General features: G+C 36.6%; 1 protein-coding gene across 5 annotated transcripts in view; it reads left to right on the top strand.

Moving 5' to 3' along the window:
* TRAK2 (trafficking kinesin protein 2) overlaps nucleotides 1–14,370 on the top strand; it is a 57,600-nt gene that overhangs the window by 9,431 nt on the left and 33,799 nt on the right. The gene's annotated exons all lie outside the window — the stretch shown is intronic.

Raw genomic sequence — 14,370 nt, 5'->3', positions numbered from 1 at the left:
TTACCATCAATGTTTTTAAAGTAAGAAAACGGTGAAAAAACAAACAAAAAAAAGTATTAAAGATTTTGTGGGTTTTGCTCCCGTGTTGTCAATCCCATCCTTAGGGAATGTTTGCAACTTCAGTGTAACTGATGGGCTTAATTGTTATAGCCCTGCACATAAATACACATCTCTTACTGAAACCCATGAGGGGCCTATAGATTTTTGTAAATTGTGCTAAGAAAACCTTCAATTTTCAAATTCTCTAAAAGTCACATGTTTCTCATTTGGTTTCATTTTTCTCCATGCTGCAGACTGCAAGGACATAACTCGACTGCAGTCTGATTCATGAATTTAACGTATATTTATTGAATGCCTGTCATTTCCAAGATGTTAAGATATAGGTGTACTTTATTGGAACAAAGATTTATTTTGATCTATATTCTACTTATTACTTTTCGCAGCTCAGAACAAGTAACAGAATTATTCCCAATTTATAGTAATGCATCTGTATTATTTTACGTTGTAGAATAACCCACATAAAGGCAAAATCAAACTCAGATTTGGAGTTGTGTTATTAAAAAGGCATCTAATGCACGTAAAAACACAAATTATTCTGCCTCATTGTAAATACACCCAACTTTGGGATCAGATAACTCATTTCTAAAAGCAAATATAAACCACTTAAAAACAAATTGGGGGGTTACTTGCTTTTTTCCATCTTCTTTATTAATCAATTTGTGTTTTTAAAAAGTGGAATGGAGAGATAGAATGGTATTAGAATTATCTCTGAAGGTTTTTCAGACTACACCCACTCTCCCTAACCCCACACTCCTAGTCTCTTGCCAGTAGAGCTCAGAGCTTAGACCTGTGCTTTGGAAAAACAGACTTGGGTTTGATTCCTGGCACTAATTAGCTTGGGCAAGGTGATTGACCTCTAAGCCTCAGTTTCCTTGACTATAAAATAGTGACAGTAATAACATCCACATCATAGGATTGTCGTGAGAATTAAGGGGGATCATGTGCAGAAGGCGTTTAACACGATGCCTGGCATATAGTTAAGTGCTCAATCAGTGTTAGCTATTATTATTAGGAAAGACTGAATTTGGAACAGAACTGGGAATATATTTCTTTATCCTATATTTTTCATTTGAAACAGAAAGCTTTTTTGTCTTTATTATAAATTGTTTATCGTTATAAGCTGATCTTAGAAAACTCTGTAGTGCTAGTTTCATTTGGTATATTTTCAATAAAGTCATGAGTTTAACTAAAATGTTTTGGTTTTTGCTTTCAGTGTCAAAGAACTAGTTCCTGATTAAGAAAAGTCTCACAGGGCAGTGGTGTCTCCTTTTCACTTCCGCAGGTCTAGAAACTGAAGTTTTCTCACTGTTCTCAGAGTTAATCAGGCCTGGAGGAAATGACACACTAAACAAACTTACTAAATAATGCTAAATAAGCCAGAATCTTAATATACAGTATAACTGTCAAGTGGATTGCACATTTTGGTCCCCATGGAGTTAGTACATTTTTCCCTTATAGGAAAATCTACATGAGAAATCAAGTTGCTAGAAATTTTGCATGCGTGCATTAGAGGTGGAGGACATTTGATGCATAAAGAACAGTATGTGAAGAGAATGGGGTGGTAGCAGTATGAATGCCAAGAGCACATTAGATGAGAGTAGAGAGGGCTGAGGCTGGAGGACCAGATAGGAAGCTATTGCAGTAGCCAGGGACAGAGAAAAGGACTTGAACTAAGGCCATAGCAATAGACTTGGAGAATAAATTGACAGGAACTGATGACTACAAGTAAAGCAGGGATCAAGGAGGGGAAGGATGACTCTTAGATTTTTGGCTCTGCTGATCAGGTGAATTGAGGATATTAACTAGTTAGTAAAGCAGGAAAAAACAAATTTAATAGCAGAAGGAAATGAGTTCAGTTTAGAATGTAGTGAATTTATGGTACTGTATCCTTCAAGCTCATAATCTAATTGTCTCCTGAGTTGCATGTAGCCAAAAGCCATATCTCAAAAAATGAATCTCTTCTTATTTGGTTCCTGAATTTCATTGACAAACCAAAATCATTCATTACATGTCAATTCTCCCTCAAAAAGTAACCTTATCTTGAAGTCCTAGAATTGGTTGTGACAACTGGTTTTGAAAAACAATGAGTCTTATGTCTTAACGTAAAGTAATTATAAAGTCTTTTGCCTAGTACATTACTGAAATAGTTATATGTCTTAGAAATGCAGATAATTCTAGAATAATTCTAGAATTACATGTGTTTATAAATATGTTTATAATAAGTATTCCTCCATCCTGAACATCATAAGTTACACCCTGTTCCTGGTCATATAAGATTGCATGTCCTGGTGCCACTGATTAGTTTGTTGATTTGAGGAGCCATATTGCCTATAGTGTTACTTTTTGCATCTATCATATGCAAAAGTATGCTTCTGAAGGCTTTAAGTATGATAATTTTTAAGTAACTGAAGGATTTAGGGTCATTTTAAGCCCTCAAAAGCAAATTTACCTTTTATTGTTAGAGGGGACAAAGAAAAATGAGGACATGGATCTTCTACCTCTTCTTGACTTGTTACTGTTTTCAGAATTTGTATTTATCCTACTGTTATGGGAAAAATGCTGTTTCATGGGGTCTTCTCAGGTATTCGATTTGAAGATAATTCCTGAAAAGCAGATTATACAGTAAATACTCTTAAGTCTGCTGGCACAATTCTATCTATTGTTCAGCCTGTCTCTTAATCTTCTGGAAAGTGTCTCTAGATTTGGGAGTGATGATGTCTTTGCCAGTGAACATTGGAAGAAAATACATTCTGACTTGTTGGGGAAGGATTTATTTGGTTCTAGAAGTATAGTACATATTTCAGTACCCACAGAGTGAGTTGTATAAAATGCATCTGCTCAAGATGTTTTCCTCTATTTTTGGTTAAGAGAACAGGAAATCCACAAACTATAATGCCTTTTACTCTGTATTACTCACTTTTGAAGACCTGTACTTGTTTTTTCCCTTTTTAAACCTTTACCTAACCATTATATCAAAAGGATATAATTTTCTGTGTTTAAAAAAACATTTAGAAATATAGTAACTAATGATTTTATTATAATCCTGGAATATAAATTCTTGATAATAACTGCCCTTGTAAACTAATATTTTAATATGTCTGTAACCTAAATGTCAGCTAAGTGTCTAGACTCTTATAGTTGGCTTGAACCTTCAGTTTCATGTTATGGGAAAGCCAAAACCCTCTCTAAGATTTCTCCAAATTCCTGGAATCCTTGTGGCCTCTGAGCTCCTGCCATCTCCATGGGACCTCTCTTCCTTCTGCCTCTCAGGAGAAAGAAAAAACAATTGTTCTGCTAGTCTCATGCAGAGTAGTTTAGCCTTCTTTTTGAATCTGTGAAGCCTCACCTTTCATCCTAAGTGACTTTTCCAAGTATTTTCCCAAATGAAAGGCATTTCTTTCCTGAGAGGAGCTCTGCTGTCAGATGTTAAGATGATAAAATGTGTACTTTATTAGTATAATTTGATAATAATAACTCTCTAGTAACACTTATTTTTTCCACTTGTCAAACTTTCAAATATTTAAATAATAGATATTAAACAGTCAGCATTCTTTAGAAGTTATAAGAAAACCTATCTTGAAAAAGTTTTTGCAGTGTTAAAATTGAATATACTTTATAGTATTGTGTAGCTCTTTTGCCAAATGGTGCAGAGAAGGTATTCCTTGCTTAAAAGGATACAGAATTTCAAATAAGAGTTTAGGTCAAGTTGCTCTTTCTCTTAGAAAAAATAAGTCAACACTATCTTGTGAATGTGAGACTGAAGTCTACCCATTTGAGGTTTTATTTAGTGTTATTAAGCTATTTTCTATCCTGTTTCATTTGACTAAACTACCATATGACTCTCAGTAAATTATTTGACTGCCAAATAATAATGTGCTTGTTTTTTATATTTCTAGGCCAATCATAGCCTTTTATAGAAATAATGAGTTTGAAAAGAAAGGGTTATGAGGGACAGTCATAAAACTAGGGATGTATAAATATCGGTCAATGCTATTTTAAGCATTTTTATGTTATCTCCTGTCTCCTTTGATACTGTCACTCTGGAACATCAAGGAAAAGATGTAATCCTGTCCAGAAGTATAATTTTGAAAACGTGTTGATGTTGCTTATTCATTTGCTTATGTATTTTCTATAAAAATTTGGTGTCCTTGTAGTCTTTTATTCTGTAATGCAAAAATACTGTAATTTGGGTTATAGATCAAAGGTCAGCAGACTATAGCTTGAGCCAAATCTGATCATCCCTATAAGCTAAGAATGGTTTTTACATTTTTAAAGGGTTAAAAAAAAAAGAACAAAAAAGGTAGTATGCAATAGGAATCTTATATGGCTTCAAGTCCTAAAATATTTAGTATCTAGATTTTTACAAAAAGTTTGCCAACCCCTATTATGGATTCTTGAATTTTAAAGTGGATAAATAACTTGTTAATTACTAGAAAGTGTAGTGGATTGAATTATGTCCCTACAAAACTCACTGGGGCTTGAATTGTGTCCCTCCAGTTTTATGTATTAGAAACATAGCCCCCACTGTGACTGTTAAGAGGGTGGGAAATCCTATTATGGTAATTGAAAGGTGGAGCCTTGAAGAGGTGATTGGATTGTAGGAACATGCAGTAGTGAATGGATTAGAAATGGTGGTCAGGGCTTGGTTCTGAGGGCTTTAGAAGAAGAGAGTATGTCTCTCTTGCTCTCTTTGGTCTCTCTGCTTCCACCGTCTTGCAATGTGAGACCCCTGGGTCACTTTCGCCACCGTCAGATGAACTTCAGACTTCTCAGCCTCAGAAACTGTAAGCAATAAATTTCATTTTCTTTATAAATCACCCAGTTCCAAGTATTTTGTTATAAGCAACGGAAATGGACAAATACAGAAAGTCACTGATTGAAATGATCAATGGTTATATAATTGTATATTCTGAATACTGTGTAGTCATTAAAATGAAGACCTAAAGATAAATGAGTAGGCTGTTAAACAGCATGTTAACATTCTGTCTCCTGGTAAAAGATGGTACAAGTAGATTTACAGGTAGATTTCATTTGATATTTCATATTTATGTACTGCCTGAATTTTTTTAAATGAGCTTATTGCTTTATTTATAATGAGAAACAAAAGTGTGTATGTGTGTGTTGTGTTTTGTTTATGCTTTTTAAAGGGAAAGAGAGAAACTGAATGGAAATTTCCAGTGTGGCTTGTGGCTAATTTTCATCTGATGATACAGAAGTTTGTTTAAGGAATGTGGCTTATTATACACCACTTTTAAACTCTTGTCATCTTTGAACTTAAACACATTTCCTTTCAAAGCTTTCACTAAGCAACCAGACACCTGAAAGGGTCTATATTAAGCCTTAATCTCACTTGTTTTTACCATTTTCTTAGTTGAAATCTATTTACACTGCTTTAGAACAGCTAGGTAATAATATAAAAACAACATGGCCTTTTAAGAAATTGTAAAATTTACATTGCAGAGATTGCTAGTTCTGCTGCGTACATTGCCTCCAGCAAATGCTTCTGTATCCAGGCACAAGTTCTGACTTTTTAAGTATCGAAGGGATACAATAATAATTACATGGTAAGTAGACGACCAAAAGAACAGTAGGACTTTCATAGTTTTTAAAAAATGTCCCTTTTACTCCCATACCTTGCTCCAAATTCCCATTACTTTCCTCCCCCCAAAGGCAAGCATTTTAATGTTCATAAGTATAATACAGAAAATATATAATTTACATAACTGACATATTGCTAAATATCTCATTTTGCTTCTTGCTTTATTCATTCAGTGCTATATTTCTAGTGCTATGTTGCCCCATGGTGTGTGTCTGCCACATTATGTACTTTCAAAGGAAGGGACCCTCACCTTACTGTCACAAACAGCGCTGCAGGAAACAATCTCATACATGTCTCTCTATGGGTAGATATCTATGTATCTTTGGGATACATATATCCAGGAGCAGAATTGCTGGGTCTTAGGGTATGTGTATATTCGACTAAGTAGCTTCGGATGGTTCCTTAGAATGGATGCACTAGTCTGCATTTCCCATCGTAGCCTTTTTATTGGGGGAATTTTTTTTATAAGAGTTTCGCTATGACCAGTAGTTAGTTACAAGAAAGAATTATCTTAGGTAGGAATAATTGTTAGAACTCCTGAATTATTGCTAGGTGGCAGTTCCAGAGGAGATTATATAGCCATGCTTTTTATAAGAGCATGTGCTTCATGAGAGCTAGAGCTGTTAGCAGTGTGGAAACGTAGGAACTGATCTGAATTATATTTATGTATCTTTTAAGTCTATGTCCAAATGACCAGGTACCATGAAACAGTATTATTTTTAATTTATACTTCTTAACTATTTAACTTTTTTATTATATTTAACACATAAATTATGCTTACTGTGTGCTAGGTACACTTACATACATTTTATAAATATTAACTCATTTAATCCACATAACAACCCTATAAAATAGGTATTCATATTGTTCCTATTTCTATAAATGAGGAAACTGAAGCACGGAGGGATTAAGTTATCAGAGTATAGATTTCTCAGTTTTAATATTACTACTTAAGGAATATGGAGAACTAATGAAAAGTCATTGAAAATAAGTGGGCTATATAGTTTTTGTTATTTCATAGTCCGTTACAAAGGTGTTTTTTAACTTTTCTGACTTTAACTTTTTAATACCAATATGTGTAACTCATTGTAAGGCCAAATGGGAAAAGGAAACATATGTATTAACATGTCTAACATTATAGTTCTAGGAATTTGAAACTAAAATCCAAGGGTAGTGGTAACTTTTATTAGATGCCATGTTTGGTACTCCAGCGTACTTGATATGTGAATTTTCTGGATGGGTAAAATTTAATTAGGCACCATAAAATATTATCTTTTAATGTTTTATTTTAAAGCCTGCTTCCCTAACTTCTTAAAGAGTAGGCATTAAAGCATAATTTAACATTTTCTTCAAGACTGGGGTCATATTTTGATAATGCTCTTTGTACTTTGATGAGGATATAGAAGTGAAATATGAAACCAAATGGCTTTTGATAATGACTAGACCTTGATTTCTTGAAAAAGCCCATAATATCCTTTTGCTTTTGGATTATTTGCCTAATTCTTATAAAAGGTAAAATATGGACTGTGCAAACAAGGTTGTATAATGTGTTGCTTTTCTGTAAAGTTAATCATTGACCCACAAGTGGTTCCTTGCTTAGAGAGCTTTCTTCAGTGTTGCTGTGGTGGTTTTGACTCCTCAAGGATTTAGCTCTTAGTAATTTGAAAGCCCTGATTAATCACAGATACTCATCAGCAGTCACCTGTTTAATTCTCATGCTATTCACTATTTGTTGAGGATAGTATAGAAAAACAGTATCCCTTTCCACTTCAGTAGTTTGGGCTGGATTACTTCAAAGAATATAAATTCATTACCTTTTGTAAAATATTTGGCTTGGAACCAAGTGCCAAACACAACACTAAAATTACAATTTTAAATGTATAAGACAGAAAGCCTTGTCCTTGCGTGGTAGATTACCTTTTCTATAAATCTTTGGAAACACAAACTCTTCTGCTTAAAACTTGTAACTTATGAACTTAATGAATAGGGACAAAGTATGCTCTGGAGCAAGGGATTCAGCTCTGCTGATGATCAACAGATGGTCATTTTCAACTCAGCCATTATTATTTATAGCATGTTTGTTTTATGTTTATAGTTTTGAGGTATTTTATAAATATTAAAAATCCCATTTTGTCCCTAAAAGCAGTTGTTAGTGATAGATTAATGAACACAAAAGTAGAAATAATTTAAAAATTGCAAGTGAGAAAATAACACATTTTAAATATATCATTGGACATTCTCAAGATGTGTAAAAAAATATGTACCCGTGCAGTGGACAATCAGCCAGTGGTGAAGAAATGTGACTTTCTTAAGTGGTTTGGGCAGAAGATCATTGTTAAAGTGGAATGCCTATTTAGTCAAAGATTAATTCAAGTGAAGGTTAAGAGTTCAGGAACTTAAAGGCTAAGTATGGTGAATGACAGTGCTGCTATGGAAACTTATCAAAAACCACAGATGGCACCATGGGTTCAAGGCCTTTTCTAATCTGCTGGTGAAGCTCTGGTATGGATTTCTTAGCTGCCAGAGGTTACCTCCCTTCTGTTGGTGGAGATTGTGCCAGGGAGGGGTTGCCTGCCTCAGCAAATGTTCATTGTAAACATAGCAGGGCAGTTTTAAAATGCCCAAATTATATCAGCTAGGAGTAAATGCTGACCCTTTAAGCCTAAATCTCACTCATGTGTTTGGACGTTTAAACTAATGAATTTAACAGCCTTTTGGAATCCAGCTGGTTTATAAGTAGAGCTGCCTCCATATATTTCATATTTTGAAAATCTTGATCTTTAAATTGAATGGCAATTAAAAATAACAGGGACAAAATATTTGCTGGGCAGAAATCCTATTTCCTCAGGGTGAGCTTTACAGTTGCTAGTAGAATAGCTGTGCTGGATGTAGTCAATGTAGTTTTACTGTGTGCATCAGTGCAGCTGGGCTTGGTCTATGATTTGTGCTTTGTGAGGTCTGCTGCTCACTATCTAGATTAGATTTGGGGGTGACACTACCCCCACCTTTTCTTTTTTAGCTTGTAGCACTGAAGCTATGATAGAGTATGTGGTTCAATATCTGATTTTAAAATTACTATGGATTTTTTTTTTTTTTTTTTTTTTTTTTGTAAATTTTATCTGTGGTGTATCCAGGTGCATTAAAATTAGTGAGCCTTTGTTTAATGCAGGAACATGGTAAATTTATTTCGTTTTTTGAATTACACAGCTTATCTTTTGTCTGGGTTAAGCTGCCACCGCCTAGGAGAGCTGCTGCTGAGTTGCTGATTGGCACTGTTCCTCCTCCTACATGCAAATCAGCAACCAACATGTGTTTTAAGTTAATGCCCGATGTATAGTTTGTAAAATAAAATTTTAAAATATATTTTCTGTGTAAATGTCTCATTAAACCATTACATTTACTATAATTCCAGGCTCTGCACTGCCACTAAGGTGGAGTTTCCCTGAGTTGTTTTAGCCTTTTCAATAAGACTGTGTGGCCAGAGTATCCTCTTTCCTTTTATGGAAGTAGCAAGATTTTTTAAGGCACAGGGCCTATATTTAGGCACTCATTACTGAGCATTTAATTTAGTTGCATAGCTGGGCTAACCTCTCTAAGTCATTAACATTAGTCATGTTTTCTGCCATCAGTATTTATATCAATGACATGTTTTGGTTGTTCTTTTTACATCTCATTCTTATTAAAATAAGTTACATAGTTATTTTACTTTATTGTCTCCCAAACGTGCATAAATTACAAAGGCTGGATTCTTGTTAAATAATGCATGCTTGATTGGTTGTCTTATAAAGAAAAGGATTAAAGTTGTTCCTAAAAGGATTAAATAAAGATCCAGCAAGAAAGTAGATGGCAATGAAAGAAGTACTAATAATATATGTGTACAAACTATGAAAGACTCTGAAAATTTGTTGTTTGTGCCTGCCAAAGTTAAGTTGCTAATACATTTAGGACTCTGTGCAGCTTTCTGTTTGTTCATGCATCAGAGACAAAGAAAATGATTAATGGCACTAAACTAACATCACTCTTCAGAGGGTAGGAAGTAAATGTGATTTCTTATATAGAGAGAAGATGCCATCAAGCAGTCGAGAGTGGGCCTTACCAACGTAAGAGTGGGCCTGCCCAACATTGTATAAGGTATTACAACAATAATAATGATAATAAAATAGTACTTTGGTAGTGATAGAAATGATAATAACTAATATTCACCCTATCATTTACTATATTCTAAGACTCTTACATGTATTAGCTTATGTAATTCCCCCAGTGACCCTCTAGGTAGGTGCAACTATTACTCTCTCATAATTCTTTTAATCCTCGTAAAATAGATCCTATTATTATGTCCATTTAACAGATGAAGAAACAAGGTTAAGTAATTTGTACAAGGTCATACAATCAGTAAGTGCTGGAGCTGGAGTTCAAATTTAGGCACTCTAGCTCCATACACCATGTTCTTAACAACTATGGTAGGCTGAATAATGGCCCTCAAAGATACTAATCCCCCAGAAACTGTGAATATTACTTTATATGGCAAAAGAAAATTTGCAGACATGACTAAGGTAAAGATCTTGAGATGGGAGATTATCCTGAATTATCCAGTTGGGCCTGAAGAGTAATTGCAGGTGTCCTTATAAGAAGGCAGCAGAGGGAGATTTGGTGGCAGAGGAAGGCAACGTGACAATGGAGGCAGAGAGAGATTTGAAGATGCTATGCTGCTGGCTTTGAAGATGGTGGAAGAGGCCCTGAGCCAAGAAATACAGCTCTAGAAGCTAGAAAAGGTGAGGGAATGGATTTTTCACTGGAACCTCCAGAGGGAGGGAGCACAGTCCTGCTGACACCTTGGTTTTGATCCATTAAAACGGTTTCATTCTTCTGACCTCCAGAACGATAAGATCATTAATTGGTATTGTTTTAAGCCTCTGAGTTGGTGGTAATTTGCTGTAGCAGTGATAGGAAACTAATACAGCCACGTGCTATGGAGAACGATACTAGGCATAGTAAGGCTTTTATAGCATTATAAGCAAACCTTCCTCAGAATCCATGAAGGAATGAGCATTAGTAATAATCCCCCTCAGTAGTCCCAGCTTTATGGCACTTGTCATTTTATTGCCAGGAGCCCAGTTTCCTAATCCTTACCTCTTGGTGTATGAAGACTACTCACAGGTAATCTTCAGACTGCATCTATTCCATACTCTAACATGGTAGTTGTTCTGGGATTAGAGTTGGCTGTTGAGCCAGAAACTTCAGAAATATTAGGCAGAAGACATGATCTTTTCTTCAGGCCTGAGTGATAGGGGGAACCTGAAGAGAATAAGCATTTGAGTGTCTACTCTATGTCAGGTACCAGGCTAGGAATTTTTATTTTTTATTCAGTCCACATATCTGACCCTTCTTATAAAAGGTAGTTATTAATACCCCTATCTTGACTGTAAGGAATGAGACTAAAAAATGTTAAATAATGTGCTCAAAGTCAGAAAAGCAGTACATAAGATTAAAGTTCAGACTTGTCTAAAGTGAAGGTGCATATGTTGTACTATATTTATTCAGTACTGCTCCTCCAGACTGATCTTACTGAGGAGGTCAGATTTAGACCAGAGCATGTCCAAAGGGTATGTTTAGTTCCGAAGAATCACCAGGAAGAGCATGCCATTGCCAACTCACCCCTGACCGGGTGTGTGGTCTGCAGGCTGAGCAGGTTTCTGGGTTGTGTGAAGGTCTGCATACTTCCTGCATGACTCTTAAGATGCACCTGCTTCTGTATTCAAACTTGATTTTTCTATTCTTGTGTGCAAGAGTTAAGACCAAACAATTAACAAAACCTCCAAAGCTAATTAAAAAGCAATTCTCTAGAGCAAAGATCTAGAGTCCACAGTTGAAACTTACGTACAATTTTTTAAAAATTTATCAATATACAATGCAGTCGGTTTTAGTGTCCCTTTACCAATTCCTCCTTCCCCCCCTGTCTCCCCCCTCCCCCCATGTGCAATTTTTTGTGCTCCTATGTGACATATGTAAATACAAAAAATAGAAATGGTAATGTCAATTTAAGATTAAACCAGCTAGTGTGTGACAGAGTGGTGGGCAAAAGTTCCCAGGATTATCATTAGATTTTCACAATGGTCTTTGATTAAAATATGATTAAAAAAACCGTTCTGTTTAAGAACCAGTTTGGACCAGTATGACAGGTACTTTGCTTTTATCCTCTCCCTCCACTCCTCCCCTTCCTCCCACTCCTCCCCTCTCCCCTCCTCCCCCTTCCCCTCCTCCCCTACTCCTCTCCTCCCCCTCCTCCCCTACTCCTCTCCTCCCCCTCCTCCCCTTCCCTCTTCACTCTCTTCCCTCCCCTCCTCCTTCTCCCCCTCCTCCCTCTTTTCACTTCCTCCCCTCCCCCTCCTCCTCCTCCCCCTCCTCACTCTCTTCCCTCCCCTCCTCCCTCTCCTCACTTCCTCCCTCTTCTCCCCCTCCTCCCCCTCTTCACCTCCTCCCCCTCTTCCTCTCCTCCCCCCTCCCCCTCCTCCCCCTCCTCCCCCTCCTCCCCCTCCTCCCCCTCCTCCCCCTCCTCCCCCTCCTCCCCCTCCTCCCCCTCCCCCTCCTCCCCCTCCTCCCCCTCCTCCCTCTCCTCCCTCTCCTCCCCCTCCCTCTTCACTCTTTTCCCTCTCCTCCTCCACCTCCTCCCTCTCCTCCCCCTCCTCCTCTCCTCCCCTTCCTCCTCCTCTCCTCCCCCCCTCCTCCCCTCCTTCTCCTTCCCTCTTCACTATCTTCCCTCCCCTCTCCTCTTTCCTCTTCACAAGCAAATTTGTAAACTTATTACTTTTTTAAAAAAGTGTTTTCTTAGCAATTAAAAATAAGTTTTCAATTCAATTATGGGTGTGGAAAGTAGAAGTCTGTTCTTTACTGAAATTCTCTGGAAGTAGTGACCTTATTACATGTATCTAAATGTAGAAGCTGGGCCGGCCCCGTGGCTCACTCGGGAGAGTGCGGCGCTGGGAACACAGCAGCGCTCCCGCCGCGGGTTCGGATCCTATATAGGGATGGCCGGTGCACTCACTGGGCGGCCGGTCACAAAAAAAAAAAAAAAAAAAAAAAACGACTAAATGTAGAAATTAATTAGGAAATCTTTGGTTTAGACAGGTGGCTATTTGATGACTGAATTATTTTACCAGTACAAATCGGGGGTTGGCAAACTTTTTCTGTAAAGGGTTTATAGCAAATATTCTAGGCTTTGCAGGCTGTAAGGTCTCTGTCACAATTACTAAGCTCTACCATTGTAGCATGATAGCAACCAGTTAACAGTATGTACTTAAACAAATGAGTGGCTGTGTTCCAATAAAACTTCATTTTTGAACACTGAAAATAGAATCTCATATAATTTTTACATGTCGCATAATATTATTTTTCTTCCAGCCACTTAAAAATGTAAAATCATTCTTCACAGATTGTACAAAAACGGGTGGCAGGCCAGATTTGGCTGTGGGCAGTAGTTTGCTGACCGTGCGCTAGATGGTCTGTTATACAGCAGCACGTTTATTCTCATATTTACATTGCCGTTCTTTTTAAAAAAAATATATCACTAGATTTTTAATCTATAAATCTGGATCTTTGGAGTATTACAATTTAAAAGACCTCGATAAAGATTATATGTGACATAAAGACTTAGATAGCAGGTGATATTTGGTTGCCTACCCAAGAATCATTATTCCCCCCTTCTTTGTTGGCAGAACCCCTAGTTCAGATTTTGTAAACTCCTTTTTGGGGGAAAGGACTGCTGTTTATTGTTACTTTTTTCTTGTAAAATTTTTTTCAATTATGAAGTAATAGAGATAAGAAATGGAAACACTATGCCAATAACCACAGAATTATTTGAAATTTTACTCACCTATGGAAATTTGAAAGTCTGGGTGTTGGGAAATCCTGGTCTGTACTCACTAAACTCTACTCTTACCACCTTACTTACGGACACCTTACAGCCTGGCTCTGGGTCTAACCTCTTGGCTGAACTGGTTTCTAGAAGGTCACCATTGATTTTATGGTCCCTTACCCCATTTTTAAACCAAATTTCCCCTTTGACTTTTCTATAGTGTTTAATTTTGTTGACCATTCTGCCTCTGAAAACTCTCTTCCCTCATATTTGCTGAGAGTGCTTCTTTATTCCACCTCAGTGACTATTTTTCAGTCTCCTTTACTACTTTGTTCCTTTCTACTTCTTGAGGGTAACGCTCTTGTAAAATATTGAATTGGTTTATGATGCCTGTAAGTAGTAGGCATAAGAATGAATTAATCATAAATAGAAGCTACAAATTAAGTAGAGCCTATTTAGTAGAGACTTTTGATATAAAACAAGGCTTATTAGAATTGAACGGTTTTCCTAACTGATAACAGTTCTTGTTTTTAAGTATGCACATATATTTAGTACATTATATTTCTTTGTATGTACTTTTATTAAACCGCTTCTATATGGACATTTTGATTTCAGTTGTACATATACTCTTTTTTTAAAAAAAGGGCATCCTTATCTGTACATCTTGGCATACTTTGTGAGTAGATCCATAGCATAAATTCTTAGCAGTAGAATTGTTGAGTTAGGGTGTATGGGCATTTAAAAGTTTGTTATGCATTGCCAAATAGCCTTTCCGAAAGTTTGTACCCGTTTGCGCTTTTATCAGCAGGATATGAGTGTCCCTTTCTCCACACCCTCTCCAACAATGAATACAGTAAAA

Source organism: Cynocephalus volans, chromosome 1 (genome assembly GCF_027409185.1).
Source record: "Cynocephalus volans isolate mCynVol1 chromosome 1, mCynVol1.pri, whole genome shotgun sequence".
NCBI classification, from domain to species: Eukaryota; Metazoa; Chordata; class Mammalia; order Dermoptera; family Cynocephalidae; genus Cynocephalus; species Cynocephalus volans.
Note: the sequence above shows the minus strand (reverse complement) of the source record. Positions and strands in the feature narration are given on the sequence as shown.